This window comes from Octopus bimaculoides, chromosome 1 (assembly GCF_001194135.2).
Source record: "Octopus bimaculoides isolate UCB-OBI-ISO-001 chromosome 1, ASM119413v2, whole genome shotgun sequence".
In the NCBI taxonomy this organism is placed as follows: domain Eukaryota; kingdom Metazoa; phylum Mollusca; class Cephalopoda; order Octopoda; family Octopodidae; genus Octopus; species Octopus bimaculoides.
In genome coordinates, this window is record NC_068981.1 from 80,213,479 (window position 1) to 80,228,133 (window position 14,655).

At 35.0% G+C, this 14,655-nt stretch overlaps 1 protein-coding gene across 6 annotated transcripts in view; it reads left to right on the top strand.

Annotated features, from left to right (window-relative positions):
• LOC106870372 (uncharacterized) overlaps nucleotides 1–14,655 on the top strand; it is a 213,924-nt gene that overhangs the window by 94,711 nt on the left and 104,558 nt on the right. The window lies entirely within an intron of this gene.

The window sequence follows — 14,655 nt, forward strand, 5'->3', positions numbered from 1 at the left end:
TATATATATATATATATATATATATATATATATATGTACAAGTATGGTGCTGTGATTAAAAACATTTACTTCACAATCTAATGACTTGAGTTGAGTCCTGTTGCTTGCCAATCAATATATGTGAGTGAATTTGTGTGTAATTCATTCTTTTGTGAGTGAGAGAGAGAGAAAGTGTGTGTGTATGCGCATGCATGTGCGTGCATGCTTTGTGGTTGTCTCTTGCCATCTGACAACTACTGTTGGTAGAGTAGGTTAGTTGATTACATTGACAACCTCAGTACATGACTAGTGCTTTATTTTAATGACATGAAAGAAATGAAAGGCAAAGATGACCTCAGCAGGATTTGAACTCAGAACCTAAAGATCTGCAAGAAATGCCACTAAGTATTTTGTCCAATGCTCTTACAACTCTGCCAGATCACCAATTTCCTTAAAATAATGAAGGCATTTTCACAATACATTCTTAGGTGATCTTCAAAGTGATAACATTTAATAATTGATTAGAGAACATAGCAGATCAGTGATATTTAGTTAAAAACCATACTGATGATAGCTTTGATACATATTATTCAATAATATTTAGTCAAGTGTTTTATTTACTGTTATTCCTTCAATGCTTTTGCTCTGATGAATAATACGTTTTCAAGCAAATTGTTTGCTACAGCCCACCATCTATTGAAAGGATGATTTTTATCTGTTATTTCTTCTTTTAGATGACATTTTCCTTTCTGAATGTAATGGTATTTGCTTGAACTGATTACTTTTGCATGCCAAATTAGGTTTCATAATTGTCACATTTATCTCACTTTCTTTAATTTATTTTTTTCCTTCTTATTAGTATCCCACCTACAATCATAGTTTTCAAGGGATATTTAAAATTTTTTTTTTTTCTATAATTTGTTATTGTGTTCTCTAGTTAGTTTTGGTGTGGAAATAACCAACCAAATGAAGCATTTATTCAGCATTTATAGCTTCAGTTATTTTAATTATAGTAATGATGATGGTGGTAGGAGTGTAGTTCAAAGATTTAAAACTTACCAAAAGGCAAGAGGCAAGCTCCTGATAAGCTGTGTCTAAGTTAACCAGAAAGCACTGATGTAGCTGCAGTACTTCCTTAATTGTAAATTAGGTTGAGGTCAATGTAGAAAATGTGTCTTAATTTAAGAACTAACAGAGCTTGATCTTTTTAGCTCTGTAGTTTTCAAGTTATCCATAGTCAATGCTTTAGTTACTATACAAAAGTAAAGGGAAAATGACAAATGAATAATAAAAAAAAAAACAAAAAAAAACAGCAACTCTGAAGGTGTATATTTAGTATTTGTACTTAACCTCTTGTATTTTGCTGCTGATGAATTAAATCTGAGTGGCATACAATGAGATTTATTGGATTGGATGTCACTGTTGCAGGTGAAATGAGGCATATAGAATTTAATGTAGTGTCCACTTACATAGTAAAAGGTCTCAGTGAATTTGAACTCAAGAACTATCAGTAGTTTTTGCTCTGACTGAACATTCTGTTACTGTACCTACTTGCACCATTTCCTACCTGTCTTTAAAGCTAAATAAACAGAATAGATTTATCATTGGTTATATAGATGGGGAGAAAATATTGGAAAAGAGATTATCATTGAGCATAAGCATGTCAGTTTCTATCACTGTATTTATCTTCAACTTGTTTCAGTTATTGAACTGTGACCATACTGGAGCACTACTTCAAAGGGTTTACTTGAACAAAACAACCCCAGTACTTATCTTTTAAATCTGGTACTTATTCTGTTGGTCCCTTTTGCTGAACTGCTAAATTATGGAGACATCAGCACAACAGCACCATTGTTTTGTGGTGGGTGACAAACACAAAGACATACACTTACACATGCATATATATGGGCTTCCACACAGTTTCCATCTACCAGAGTCACTTACAAAGCATTGGTCAGCCTAGGGCTATAACAAAAGACACTTGCCCTAGGTACTACATAGTGGGACTGAACATACAACCATGTGGCTACAAAGTGAACTTCTTAACTACACAGCCATACCTGTATTATTAGCTATTTGAGTTCTTTTTGTTTTTTAACATTGACAAATAAATGTCATTGTTTAGCCCCAGGCCAGCCCTTGTTGAGCAGACCAATTATCAATGATGTTCCAATTAAACTTTTTTTCCTTTTTTTAACGTCTTTCAAGCATAATATTCATCATGTCCTTCTTTTCATAAAACACTAAAGCGTTAAAGTATTGTTTGAGAGAGATTTGGTTGCTTGAAGAAACTCTGTAGAGGGCCCCTGTTTTGGGCATTTATGACAAATAGTTATAATAGGTGAAGTAATTAACTACCCCACCCCCATTACAGTATTATAACTTTCTTTGTCATTAATATCAACACTGAGATTATAATGATGCTGTATGATGTCAGTAAGACTGCCAAAAAGGAATGTGTATTTCTTTGAGACTGTGTCACTACTTTTTCAAAACTAGTTTTATGGTGTTCATTTGATAGTGTGTGCGTGTGTATGTGTGTGCAATCTTTTTTAAGTAAACAGCTTGCTTTATGTGATAGAGATATTTACCAAAGATATAACAATGTGTATTTATAATTACTTCATAGCATGATAAACCACTCCCCACATTCCTGCTTCCTTCATAATATCACTATGTAAGAATAATAATAGCAATCAGCTACCCTATCAAATTCCATAATACATCACCCATCCTAAGCATCCCCCATCACCCATTTTGTATCATCCTTCCCCTCTCCCTCTCTCCCCTCTCTCCTCCTCCCTCCCTCCTCCTCCCTCCCCCTCTCTCTCATATGATGTAAAAATGAGTCAAACTACTGTTGGGAATAATTTTGGTTTGATATGACACCACCAAAGGAAACAATTAAGATAGTCAATGAACTTACATTTTTATATATGATTACACAGATAACAAAAATTCCTTTATAAGTTTGTGTATGCAAGTGAGATCATTAATTTAAATTCATATCTTTTATAGCAGCTTCACATTCATTGTTCTACCAAATAAAAGAGATGTACTGGACTCTGAATATGCAATAATAACACTTCGTTTTTGGATTCACTTGTTCTTTACATTTGTTAAAAAAAAAAAAATCTGTTAATTTCTTTGAAACTGCACTGGCACTTCATCAGTTATGATGACAAGGGTTCCAGTTGATCCAGTCAACGGAACAGCCTACTCATGAAATTAGTGCCCACGTGGTTGAGCACTCCACAGACATGTGTACCCTTAATATAGTTCTCAGGGAGATTCAGCATGATACAGAGTGTGACAAAGCTAGCCCTTTGAAATACAGGTACAACTCATTTTTGCCAGCTGAGTGAACTTGAGCAACATGAAATAAAAGTGTCTTGCTCAAGGACACAGCTCATCGCCGGGAATTGAACTCATGACCTTGCAATTGTGAACTGAATACCCTAACCACCACACCATGCACCTTCACTCTTTGAAACTATCTGCGAATTAATTTGTCATTGATATGCCATCATCATTTCGTCCAGCTAAGGGCAGCCTTATCAAGAAGCAGGCTACGTGAAACACCACTCATCCTCTGGCAGGCTGCACTACTATATAAAAAATTCAGAGTGATCTTTCATTAGGTGTGTCAATCAGAAAGTCCTTTGGGCCACAGTTTGCCCATGACTGGTGTAGTCTCTCCATTTGAGACAGGCATCACTTCTCTCCAGAGTTTATGATCCTGTATTACTACAGTAAGGTTTCACGCTTTATATCTCAAATCTTTAGCAATGACGTCTGGTTAGGAGAGCTGGTTGTGAAATTTCCCACCAGCTGACTGAAGTCTTCAGAGAACAAATGATTACATCATTTGCTCATCTTTTGCTCAAAAGTAGTGACCATCAGGTTGTGCTTTGTTACCTCATTGTTTGTGGAGATGACTGATAAAGTCCCATAAATTTGTTTTAGTGTTGGATGTGTCTTCCACAAATAAAAACCATATCTCTGAGCTATATAATAAAACTGGCTCCATGTGATATTGATTTTAAAAAATTGACTTTATCAGTTGTCCAATTTGTTACTTGCTAACCATACCACTATCTTCCAGGTAGAAATTTACAAAACTTTTGCTTAAATTTTGTCTTCGTTTGATGACAAAGATGAATGTACTTTTGGTCATTTAAGTAGACCCCTACAGTTTGCTACTGTCTCAAGGGAGATTAGTGGATATGTATCATGTGAGGAATTTGCAAGTTTAGTTCTCATAACTACTGATGAGTCAGTAAATATAATCTATAATGATTTATGCCCACAACTTTTTGCAAGTCCTGGGAGACTTCAGGGTGAAAATAGGTTTAGATGATGCTGAATTTACTTTTAATAAGCTTACAAATAGAATTTTCTTCTCGGTTTAAAAAAAAAAGCGAGCAAAGACTTATTTTAAGAATAAACTACATGAAGACTTGAAAACTGGCAAGAACTGTGACCAGGTTTAAATTTCCAGTTATAGGCATTTCTCTACGTTTTTGTTATTATTGACCTTTAGAAAAGTATTGACCTCACAAAAATTAAGTTTAAATCATTTGCATTCCTTCTATATTTTGCTTATTTTAAATAGAATTTTCTTTTTCTACTTTTATTTAATTTTTCATACAAGCTTACACACAATGTAGAATGTTATATAATCTTGAGTATGCTTTCTAGAAAAAAAAATTTCTATTAATGGTGCTACAACTAGATTCAATGTTTCTACATAATTCCATAAGGAGTTTGACATTTAACTGGAGATGTAACCGGGATCAGGTTCTCAATTGCTTCTTTTTTTTTGCTTTTTTTTTTTTGTTTCTCTTTTGTGTTTGTTTACAAGTTCTAAAATCTGTGTAGAGAACTGGGTCTCCTCTAAATATGAATTCAGTATTGGAACTTCCTCTATGTAAATTATATGTATACTATTGCAGATATAATTAAAGAGCAACCAAGTGAAGTTTGGAATGGGTGGGAGAAAATAGCAGTAATAGGTTATGTGTTAAGCTCATTACTTGGGAGTAAAGTTTTTAGCCACACTTCTCACTATAAGCAGTCCAAAAAATATTTTCAGAAATGATGTAAAAACATTCCATGGAAACTGTCAGCAAATATGCAATTACAGAAGTACTAAGTGCAGTGTCACAACAGAGTGTATGTGCTGTAAAAGTCTGTAATAGTTTACTTGACATAAACTCTATTTAGTTGAATGGGAGATGAGTTGGTATTGTTGAGTGATTGGATATTTCACTGTTACCTTCATAACAAAAATATCATTCAAAATCACATAATAAATGTATTGATAAAGTGGTTCTGAATATTAGTGGTAAATGAGGAATACAGATTGGAGACTGGAGTGGTGTGTCATGAGAATTGGTCACTGCATGTACAAAGGGGTGCTGAAAAGTTCCTAACTTCGAGAGGAACAATTATGATTTTATTCAACATATTCCCCCTTTCAGATTCATACATGTATTGCAGTGGTCCTACAGTTTTTCTAAACCCTGTAAAAGAACTCGTAAGGTTGGGCCTCCAACCAGGTCTTTTATGATATCCTTAAAACCAGGAACTTCTCAGCACCCCCTTGTACATCTGAGTAGATTGGTTGAAACTTTTTCTATGATGGAAAAGTAAGGAACTTTTTCCTTTCCTTAAATCTGAGTTGTTACAGTATATTGTGATGCAGAGCCACATTGAGGATGTCAAAATGAAAAATATCTGGTGTCAAGTAACTGGTTAGTGAAACAATTTTAGTAGTTAATGGCATCACAGAAGATGTCATAGTGAAATGTTACAGGCATATGTTAGCTCAGCTGAATTGGTGCTGTGTTGCTAAGTTATCAAAATTGATGCTGTGTTACTTGTTATCAAACAGCATATGCAGTGTATTGGTAGTGGACAAGTGTTTATCATCTTTGTTTTGCACTTCTGAAGATATTCAAAGCTACTACAAAGAAGAGAACTAGGTGTATGAACCTCTTCTGGAGTAATTGCTTATCGGTAGCAGTGGTTTAGCATCCATTTTCTATGCTGACATGGGTTAGACAGTTTGACTGGAACTTGTAAGCTGGAGAGCTGTACCAGGCACCGGTCTGATTTTGGCTTGGGTTTATGCAACTTGATACCCTTCCTAATGTCAATCATTCCAAGAGTGTAGTGTGACTTTGTTAACATGTAAACTGCACACTGTTGGCACTCCGTCGCTTACGACGTCGAGGGTTCCAGTTGATCCAATCAATGGAACAGCCTGCTCGTGAAATTAACGTGCAAGTGGCTGAGCACTCCACACACACGTGTACCCTTAACGTAGTTCTCGGGGATATTCAGCGTGACACAGTGTGACAAGGCTGACCCTTTGAATTACAGGCACAACAGAAACAGGAAGTAAGAGTGAGAGGAAGTTGTGGTGAAAGAGTACAGCAGGGTTCGCAACCATCCCCTGCCGGAGCCTCGTGGAGCTTTAGGTGTTTTCGCTCAATAAAACACTCACAACGCCCGGTCTGGGAATCGAAACCGTGAGTCCGCTGCCCTAACCACTGGGCCATTGCGCCTCCACTAAACTGCACACTATAAGGTTTTAATTTAATGTTCAAACACCTTAGTAGTTTGGAAACTCTGTATGGCTGATTGATATATACATGCTCTAGTTGTTCACAAACTGAATTGTACTGTGCCTTCAGTATGCTAAAACGGTTAAGAAAAATGAAATTAACTCCAAAAGGAAATGCAGAGTGCAGCCCCAAAAGAAACTGGGTTGTCTACACTCTTTTGTTCACTCACACTGCCAAATTAATACCATATGTTGCTTTCTTCTCCTATGGAAAATAATAGTACAGTTAATGAGGTATATATAAATTCAGAATTCCCATACTTGCTGCACAGTTTTGGCAGTTTTTATAACAGCTTGTTGTCACAGGATTAAAAAGTAAACATAATCCTTAATAGAATATTATAAATTTTTTTTTACCACCAGTAAATTTTAATTGCAAATATACTTTATTGTTTTTCATTTCAGTTCTATTGACCCTCAGTTTCAATGTTTATAACTCTAACATTGTTATTTTTATTTGTGTTTTAGTAGTTTATTGTAATTTTTCATATGGCTTTATAAAAGACTGAGCTCAATACAGATATAACTACCCCCTCTTCTTTAACCTCCCCCCCCCACACACACACTCAAGAATTTGAAATAGTGGAAAAGAACAAAATGCTCTCATTTATGAGAGACTAAATAATTAATTTTTGCTTTTGTTTTGTATTTATTTTCTTTTGTTATTTCCCATAAGCTCATAAAATATTGGTCTCTAGAGAAAAATAACTGAAGTGAATATAAATTATTGATCTCAGGCTTAAATTGTTGGTGATATGGGGGAAAGAAAACAAGCTGATGAGGTGGGGGAGATAATATTTTACAAAGCAATTACAATAATGATAGAATAAAAGGCTTGCTAAATAGCACTGTTTGATGGCATGTCTTGTGATTATGTTGACAGAATAATGACAATTTTGTGTTTACATTATTAGTCTGAAAAGGATTGTAATGAACATAATGTTTTTAAACTACCCTCGATTGCAGGATAAAGATAATTGGATTGTAGTTAGTGTAATTAATGTTCAATTTAAATTGTTGCAATTTAGTACCAGAGAGGAAATATGGCCAGGTAGGAGGTGTGGGTTCTGGGTGTGTTTCTTGGGGAAAATGTTAGACAAATTGTTATATACTGACTTTAAGAGGATAGGCACAGTAGGGGTGATATGAAGAGAAGTAGATGTGTTTCTATTCCAAGTGCTAATCAAACAACTGTGACATGGAAGAGATAACTATGAGTTGTTTAAACCAGGCAAAAGATATTGGGTTATGTACTTCAGTCTAGAGTTATGCTAAAAGTAGTTACTTCTTCCATGTTACACACGAAAGGGTAACATTTGGAAAAGCATTCAACAGAAAAACCCATTAGTAGAGTGAAGGATTGGAATTTACAAAACGATTGCTGTAGTTAAGGTAGTAGTAGTAGTAGTAGTAGTAGTAGTAGTAGTAACAACAACAACAGCCATAGTAGTAGTGTTAGTAACTGAACCTTCAGGTTTAATAATCACAAAGAACATGATCACCAAATAAATAAGTTCAGGCTGTGTAGTATTCTGATAAGTTTCACTAAAAAGTTTTGCTAAAAATGACTATAGATAATTAGGTGCAAGATTTATAGAATTTGAAGCCTACTTTTGACAGTATTTCACCTAAAAGCAATATTCTTGTGAAAGATAATGTATATACTATAACACCATCTTGATTTCATAAAAGGTTTCTTTTCTTTCCATGTGTTCTTCATTATTACTGTGTGATTAGCAGCTCTACCAGATCATTGTGGGCTGAGATTACATAAGACAAGAAAGCAAACATTCTAAACATGGCTGTTGACTGATGGAATGGTAGTATGACTTTGTGACAAGGCAGGTTATAAGTTCTACACATACCAGAAGCCAAGGCATAGTGCTTTATTTGTTTTTATCTTTTTTTTTCTTTTTTTTTCTTTAGTTTTTCTAATAAAAGTAATTTACAATTCTAAAAACCAATTGCTGGGTTAACTTGTATGGTTTTCTTTCCAGCTATAATTCTTGCAAATAGGGAAATTTCTAAAACTATTGAATATTAGACAATGAAGGTGATAGATAAATATAAACTTCATAGATCAATAAGTGATCCGAGGTTTGAAATAACTTTTGTTTTGATCACTTCATTGCATATATGTCATTGATTATTTAACGAAATCTGAAGAATCCCTTAATTTCTGTTTCTTCAATGTTTAAATTTGAAACAAACTGATATTAAACTAAAGTATTCAGATCAAATCATTCCTTTGCTCTGCCTATTTGCTAATACATTTTATAAATACTTTATTATTTGATTTCAGTACATTTACAGTGTTTTATTCAAAATTGGTTTTTGAATATTTTAGTTATGTGTGTATGCTATCTCAGATTTAAAGAAAATTATTAACCATTTAATCATCGCCATCATCATCAACATTTAACATCTGTTCTCCATGTTGGCATAGGCTGGACTGCTTGACAGGGATGGGCAAAGCCAGAGACTGCACCAGGTTCCATAGTCTGTTTTGGCTTGGTTTCTATGGCTAGATGCACTTCCTAATGCCAACCACTCCACAGAGTGTACTGGGTGCTTTTTATGTGGTACCGTCACCATTATTTTTTTACATAGCACCAACACCAGTGCTTTTTACATGACACCAGAACCCACACCAATCCTTTTTACACAGCACCTTGGTTTTAGGATGGATGGGTCTTCTCAAGTACAGCAATGGGTTCAATTTTCTTGGTCCTTCGTCATTTCCTTCGTAAGCTTCAGCGTTTTGAGATTGGCCTTTAGTACTTTGTCCCATGTCTTCCTAGGTCTTCCTCTTCTACAACTTCCCTCCACTTAAAGTGATTGGCACTTATTCCCCGTGGTTTATTAGTAGTCTTTCCATATTAGATAACACATCATTTTGAGGAATATTACTTTGCAAAGTCCTTGAAAATAATGCTAAGTTAGCAACCTCCATGAAACTGATGTTAAAGATTGAAACAATTGGAAATTTATTAGAAGTAATCAACATATTCAGTGTGTGTGTTTCAGAGACAGAGAGACACACACACACACACACACACACACACACACACACACACACACACACACACACACACACACACACACACACACACACACACACACACACACATACGGTTTTGATACATCTGTAGATCTGGGACAATTCTAAAGTGTTTTTTTTGTTTTTTTTCTCTATTTTTAATCTTATTACTTTCTGAACTATTTCTTTGGTTGAAGTAATATTTTGTTTTTCATTTATCAGCATGACTTAGTTCCATAGAGTCAATTAGTCTGACAATACAAGCTGTTAGCTCATTTGCTTATCACTCAAATTTGAAGCAAATGTCTGTTGTTCAAATTTTGGTTCTGCCTACTTAGCATGTGAGTAGTACAGTAAGTGGTCTCTTCAATCTCTCTCTCTCTCTCTCTCTCTCTTTCTTGTGTAGTTTTGGAATTTTTCTTCAGCTTGAAATTCTCTCCATCACATGGTGAACATAGAGCCAACAGTGATGAAGATGAAATATATAGAAATGCTTTTAATAACTGGCAATTGTTTCAGTTCTTTAGGAAAGAGCAGCGCCAGATGGGAACAAATACTTAACTCAAAACCATTTCAGTTTTCATAGATGAACTTACGTTTGCTTATTTACTTTCTTTTTTTAATTAGTCAACCTTTAGCTTAATTTAATATTGTTAACACATCTAACTTTTCATTTCCAATTGTTCTTAAGAATTTTGCTAATGCTCCTGATATATAATGTCTGAACTATCTTGGAGTAATACTTGAAGACACTCACCCAAGGTGCTGCACTGAGGGCTGAAGCTAAAACCACATGCTTGGGAAACAAATTTTTCAACCACACAGCCATACTTCTGTCTAAATAATAGTATTTGCTTATTTTATTTAAGGGGCTTTGTAGTATTCTTTATTTATTTATATTTGTTTAATATCTGCTTCAAGTTTTTGTCTTTTTATGTTTGATATTTTATATTTGCTTCTTGATTCTGAAATTTCTGTGATCTATCACCTTAGCTTCACCGTTATTGTGCTTCTCTTAATGTTTATAAATTATAGACTAGTATCATCTAAATCACTATGTATTTAATGGTAAACTTTGAACCAAATTTCTTCTCCTGCTGATAGTATTTTGGATATACAGTAATTCCTTGCCATACGGTGGTTCACCAATTGCGGTTTATTATTTATGCTTATATTGATTCCTCTGTGGTGTTGTTTTGCATTTATAATAAAATAAATATATACAAATTATAAAAGTACATTATTTACATTGTTTATATTTGACGGATATTTGTCCTCATCTTGTTTGTTGTTAACACATTTCAGCAGATATACCTTCCAGCCTTCATCAGGTGTCTTGGGGAAATTTTGAACCTGAGTTCTCATTCCTAAGGTATTTTTTTTGATGTTGTTATTATTGTTATTATTAACAAGATGAGGACAAATATCCGTCAAATATAAATAATGTAAATAATGTACATAATTCCTCATCTCTTAAATATAGAACTGAATTATAAAAGTAATTAAAAAAATATACAGTACAATACTGTTTCTACTTCACAAATTTTCACCTATCGCAGGGGGTTTTGGAACGTAATACCCGCAATAGTCAAGGGATTACTGTATTCATTCCCCACCCCCATTCTATATATATTTCAATTATTCCTCTTAATTAACCACTCTTCTTTTATTAAAGTCCTTAGAAAAATCAAATAACATTTCTTTGAGCCCAAGCTAGCTGAAGAACAGTGTGGCTTCTGCCCTGAACTTGGCAAAGCAGGGATGAGAATTGGTATTGCAGAAACCAAGACATTGACCCTCTGAAGAAAGTCTTTCCAGTGCACTCTGCATGTCAGTGGAACATCACTGTGACAAGTGGAATTGTGCCACAAAAAAGCAGTGGTGCTGGTACAACATAAAATCTACCCAGTACACTCTGTAAAGTGGTTAGCATTAGGAAGGGCATCCAGCCACAGAAACCATTCCAGAACAAATAATAGAACTTGGTGCAGCCCCACCAGCCTTACCATCTCCTGTCAACCCCTCCAACCCATGCCAGCATAGAAAATGGGCATTAAATTATGATGATGATAATGTGTGTGTGTGTGTGAGAGAGAGAGAGAGAGAGAGATTTTCTACTAAGAGTATATTTTCTATAAGGACTTTGGGCTTATTAATAAAGCCAGAGATATTGCTATTTCAAATTCTCCAGGATTTGGTGTCTTTATGTTTTAAATAACCTGTGTACATATATCTGGAAAGTGCCATAGAGTAGGTGTGCTTCCATCAAGTCAAGTCTGCAATTCATTTCAAGTCCCAATTGTATTTAATGCCCCTGAGGAAGATATGAGTGCTTCAATTCTCATTCCCTTGTCTTGGTTTTCTTTCTCTTACCTTTTGTTTTAAGACAATAAGGATAATTATCCTTGATGGATACTATTGTAAACAGTTGCCTATCTCTTTATGTTGTTAAGTAGTGCTCTTATTTCAAAATGCATCAGCTATTTGTAATTGTTTCAAAGTGATGCAATTTGACCTTCATTGAATGTTGTCCCTAATGGGTTTTAACTAAATCCTGTTCCCTATGACATCTTACCCTTTAGTAAATGAATGTAGAGAATTATGTCTGAGTTGCTGATAAGCATGCTTGCATGCACCCACACATAACATGTACATATATCCAAGACAAAGGGTACAATGATGCTAAACAGGTATACAATTTCATTTGGTGAATGTTGGCTAACTTGTAGCATGTTTGCTCAGCAACCATAAGATTACTATATCAAATCTTAAAGTTCATTCTATGTATATCTAATTTGCATGCAGAAATTGGACTGATGTTGTTGAATTTATAGTGAGACAAATTTCTTAAAAGTATTATTACCTGTACCCCTATGTGTTATTCCCCACTCACACTCTTATGACAGTATCCATCTCTCCTGCCTTCCTATGACCCACTGTTGTATCCTCTCATGCTCACTCTCTTGTACCTTGAGAGTTAGCTCTGGCACTTCATCACTAACTTCTTTTTATTTCTTTCTCAACCACTTCCACCCACTCCGATATACAATGTGGGGTAGCCATGTATTTCTTCTATAGCAAGACACATGTGCTTGCCCCTCTCTCATTCTTCAGCCTTTCATTACCTAGCATAAAGCCACTTTTTCCTTTCAAATACTCCATACTTAGTGTTTGGAAGGACATCCAGCCAAAGAAACTGTGCCAAAGCTGACATTGGAGTTCAATGCAGCCTTGTGGCTTGCCAGATCCTGTCACTGTCCAACACATGCCAGCATGGAAAGCAGTCATATGATGATGATGATGATACACACACACACACATACATGCACACATTTTTTGATTCTTAAATGTAATTTAAATTACTTGCTTAATCATGCAAAATATTTATTTAGTCAATTGGATGACATGTAATAAAAAAACTGTCAATATGTAAGTCAAGATAAGGGTAAAATAAAAATCATTATATTTGTGTATCTGGTAAACTGATTTTGAACTGAAATCAAAGCTAGTTTGTGATGTAAACTCACATAAAGATTACCTTTTGTGATGCTTGATATGTAAAATTATAAATTATTGAAGTTTACTTTTTCTATCTGAAAAATTTCAATATAAAAATGAATTTGTGATCTTTTTCTACTTCTGTCCTCTGGTTCCTGTGCCAATGGCACATAAAAGCACCATCCAAACGTGGTCGATGCCAGCCCCCTCTGGTCTTGGGGCTGAACCTACCCTTGCCTTTTTTACCATCTTAATTTATTTGCAGCTGTGCTCCTTCCCATTAAATCTTAGAATTGATGCAGATGCACAATCAAGGAACTGAAGTATCCTAAGTCTTGGTTCCTGGAATCACCACTGAATGACCTTCTTATGGAGGGTACTGTCGGGATAATTTCTTTTATTTTTGTGAGTACAGAGAGAATGAAAGAATTCAATCACATTTGTTGAGAATATCATAGTGAGATTACATTTGATACATGTAAGCATGGAAAAGCTGATGTTAAAATGATTATAATAGACTTGAATAAAATACTTCATGGTATTTCCTTATATATCCTTACATTCTGAGTTCTCTAGTCAAGTTTTCATTTCAAGTACTGTAATTAAGATATAAACAACTTAACTTTTGAAGGTGATACCACAGCCTTCCATAACAGATAAGTAATTTCCAGGCTCAGTGTTACTGTGCAGTACCTTGGGCAGACATCTACTATAGCTCTGGGCCAATCAATACCATGTGAGTGAATTTGGTAGTAGACGGAAACTGGAAGCCTTCGATGTGTGTGTGTGTGTCCTCCCCCACTGCTTGACAACCAATGTTGGTTTGTTTACATCCTTGTAACTTAGAAGTTTGGCAAATGAGACTGACAGAGTGAGTACCAGACTTTAAAAAATAAGTACTGAGGACAATCTGTTTAACTAAAACCCTTCAAGGCATTGCCCCAGCATAACTGCAGTCTGTTGACAAGAACAAATAAAAGACACATGCATACACACACACATGTGTGTGTGTATGTGAAGCAACCACCTAAGTAATTAGTCATTGTTACTTTTACCCTTCCAAGCAATTAGAATTAAAGGCAATAGCAGTAGTAATAATATTAACAATAATAATAAAATTAGTGGAGAGCCCTGTTTCCAGCTACCCTGAGGAGAAAAGAAAATCAAACAGAAACAAAATACAATTGCCTTTTAAGCTACTAGTTTTCTTTTTGTTGTTAAGCAATCTCCCACATACATACCCTGCCATTCCACCATTACAATGGGCCAAACATCTGGGATCTCATTACTGATCTATCCTCTATTTATAATTAGCTACACTCTCTCTCACACACACATGCATTCACACATTCCCATGCACACACACATATCTGTCTAGTATATTTCTCATATCAAAGTTAACATCTGAAAATATTATCCCAGATCCTGGGTATTAGTGAGTGGCTGTGTGTGTGTGTGTGTGTGTGTGTGTGTGTGTGTGTGTGTGTGTGTGTGTGTGTGTGTGTGT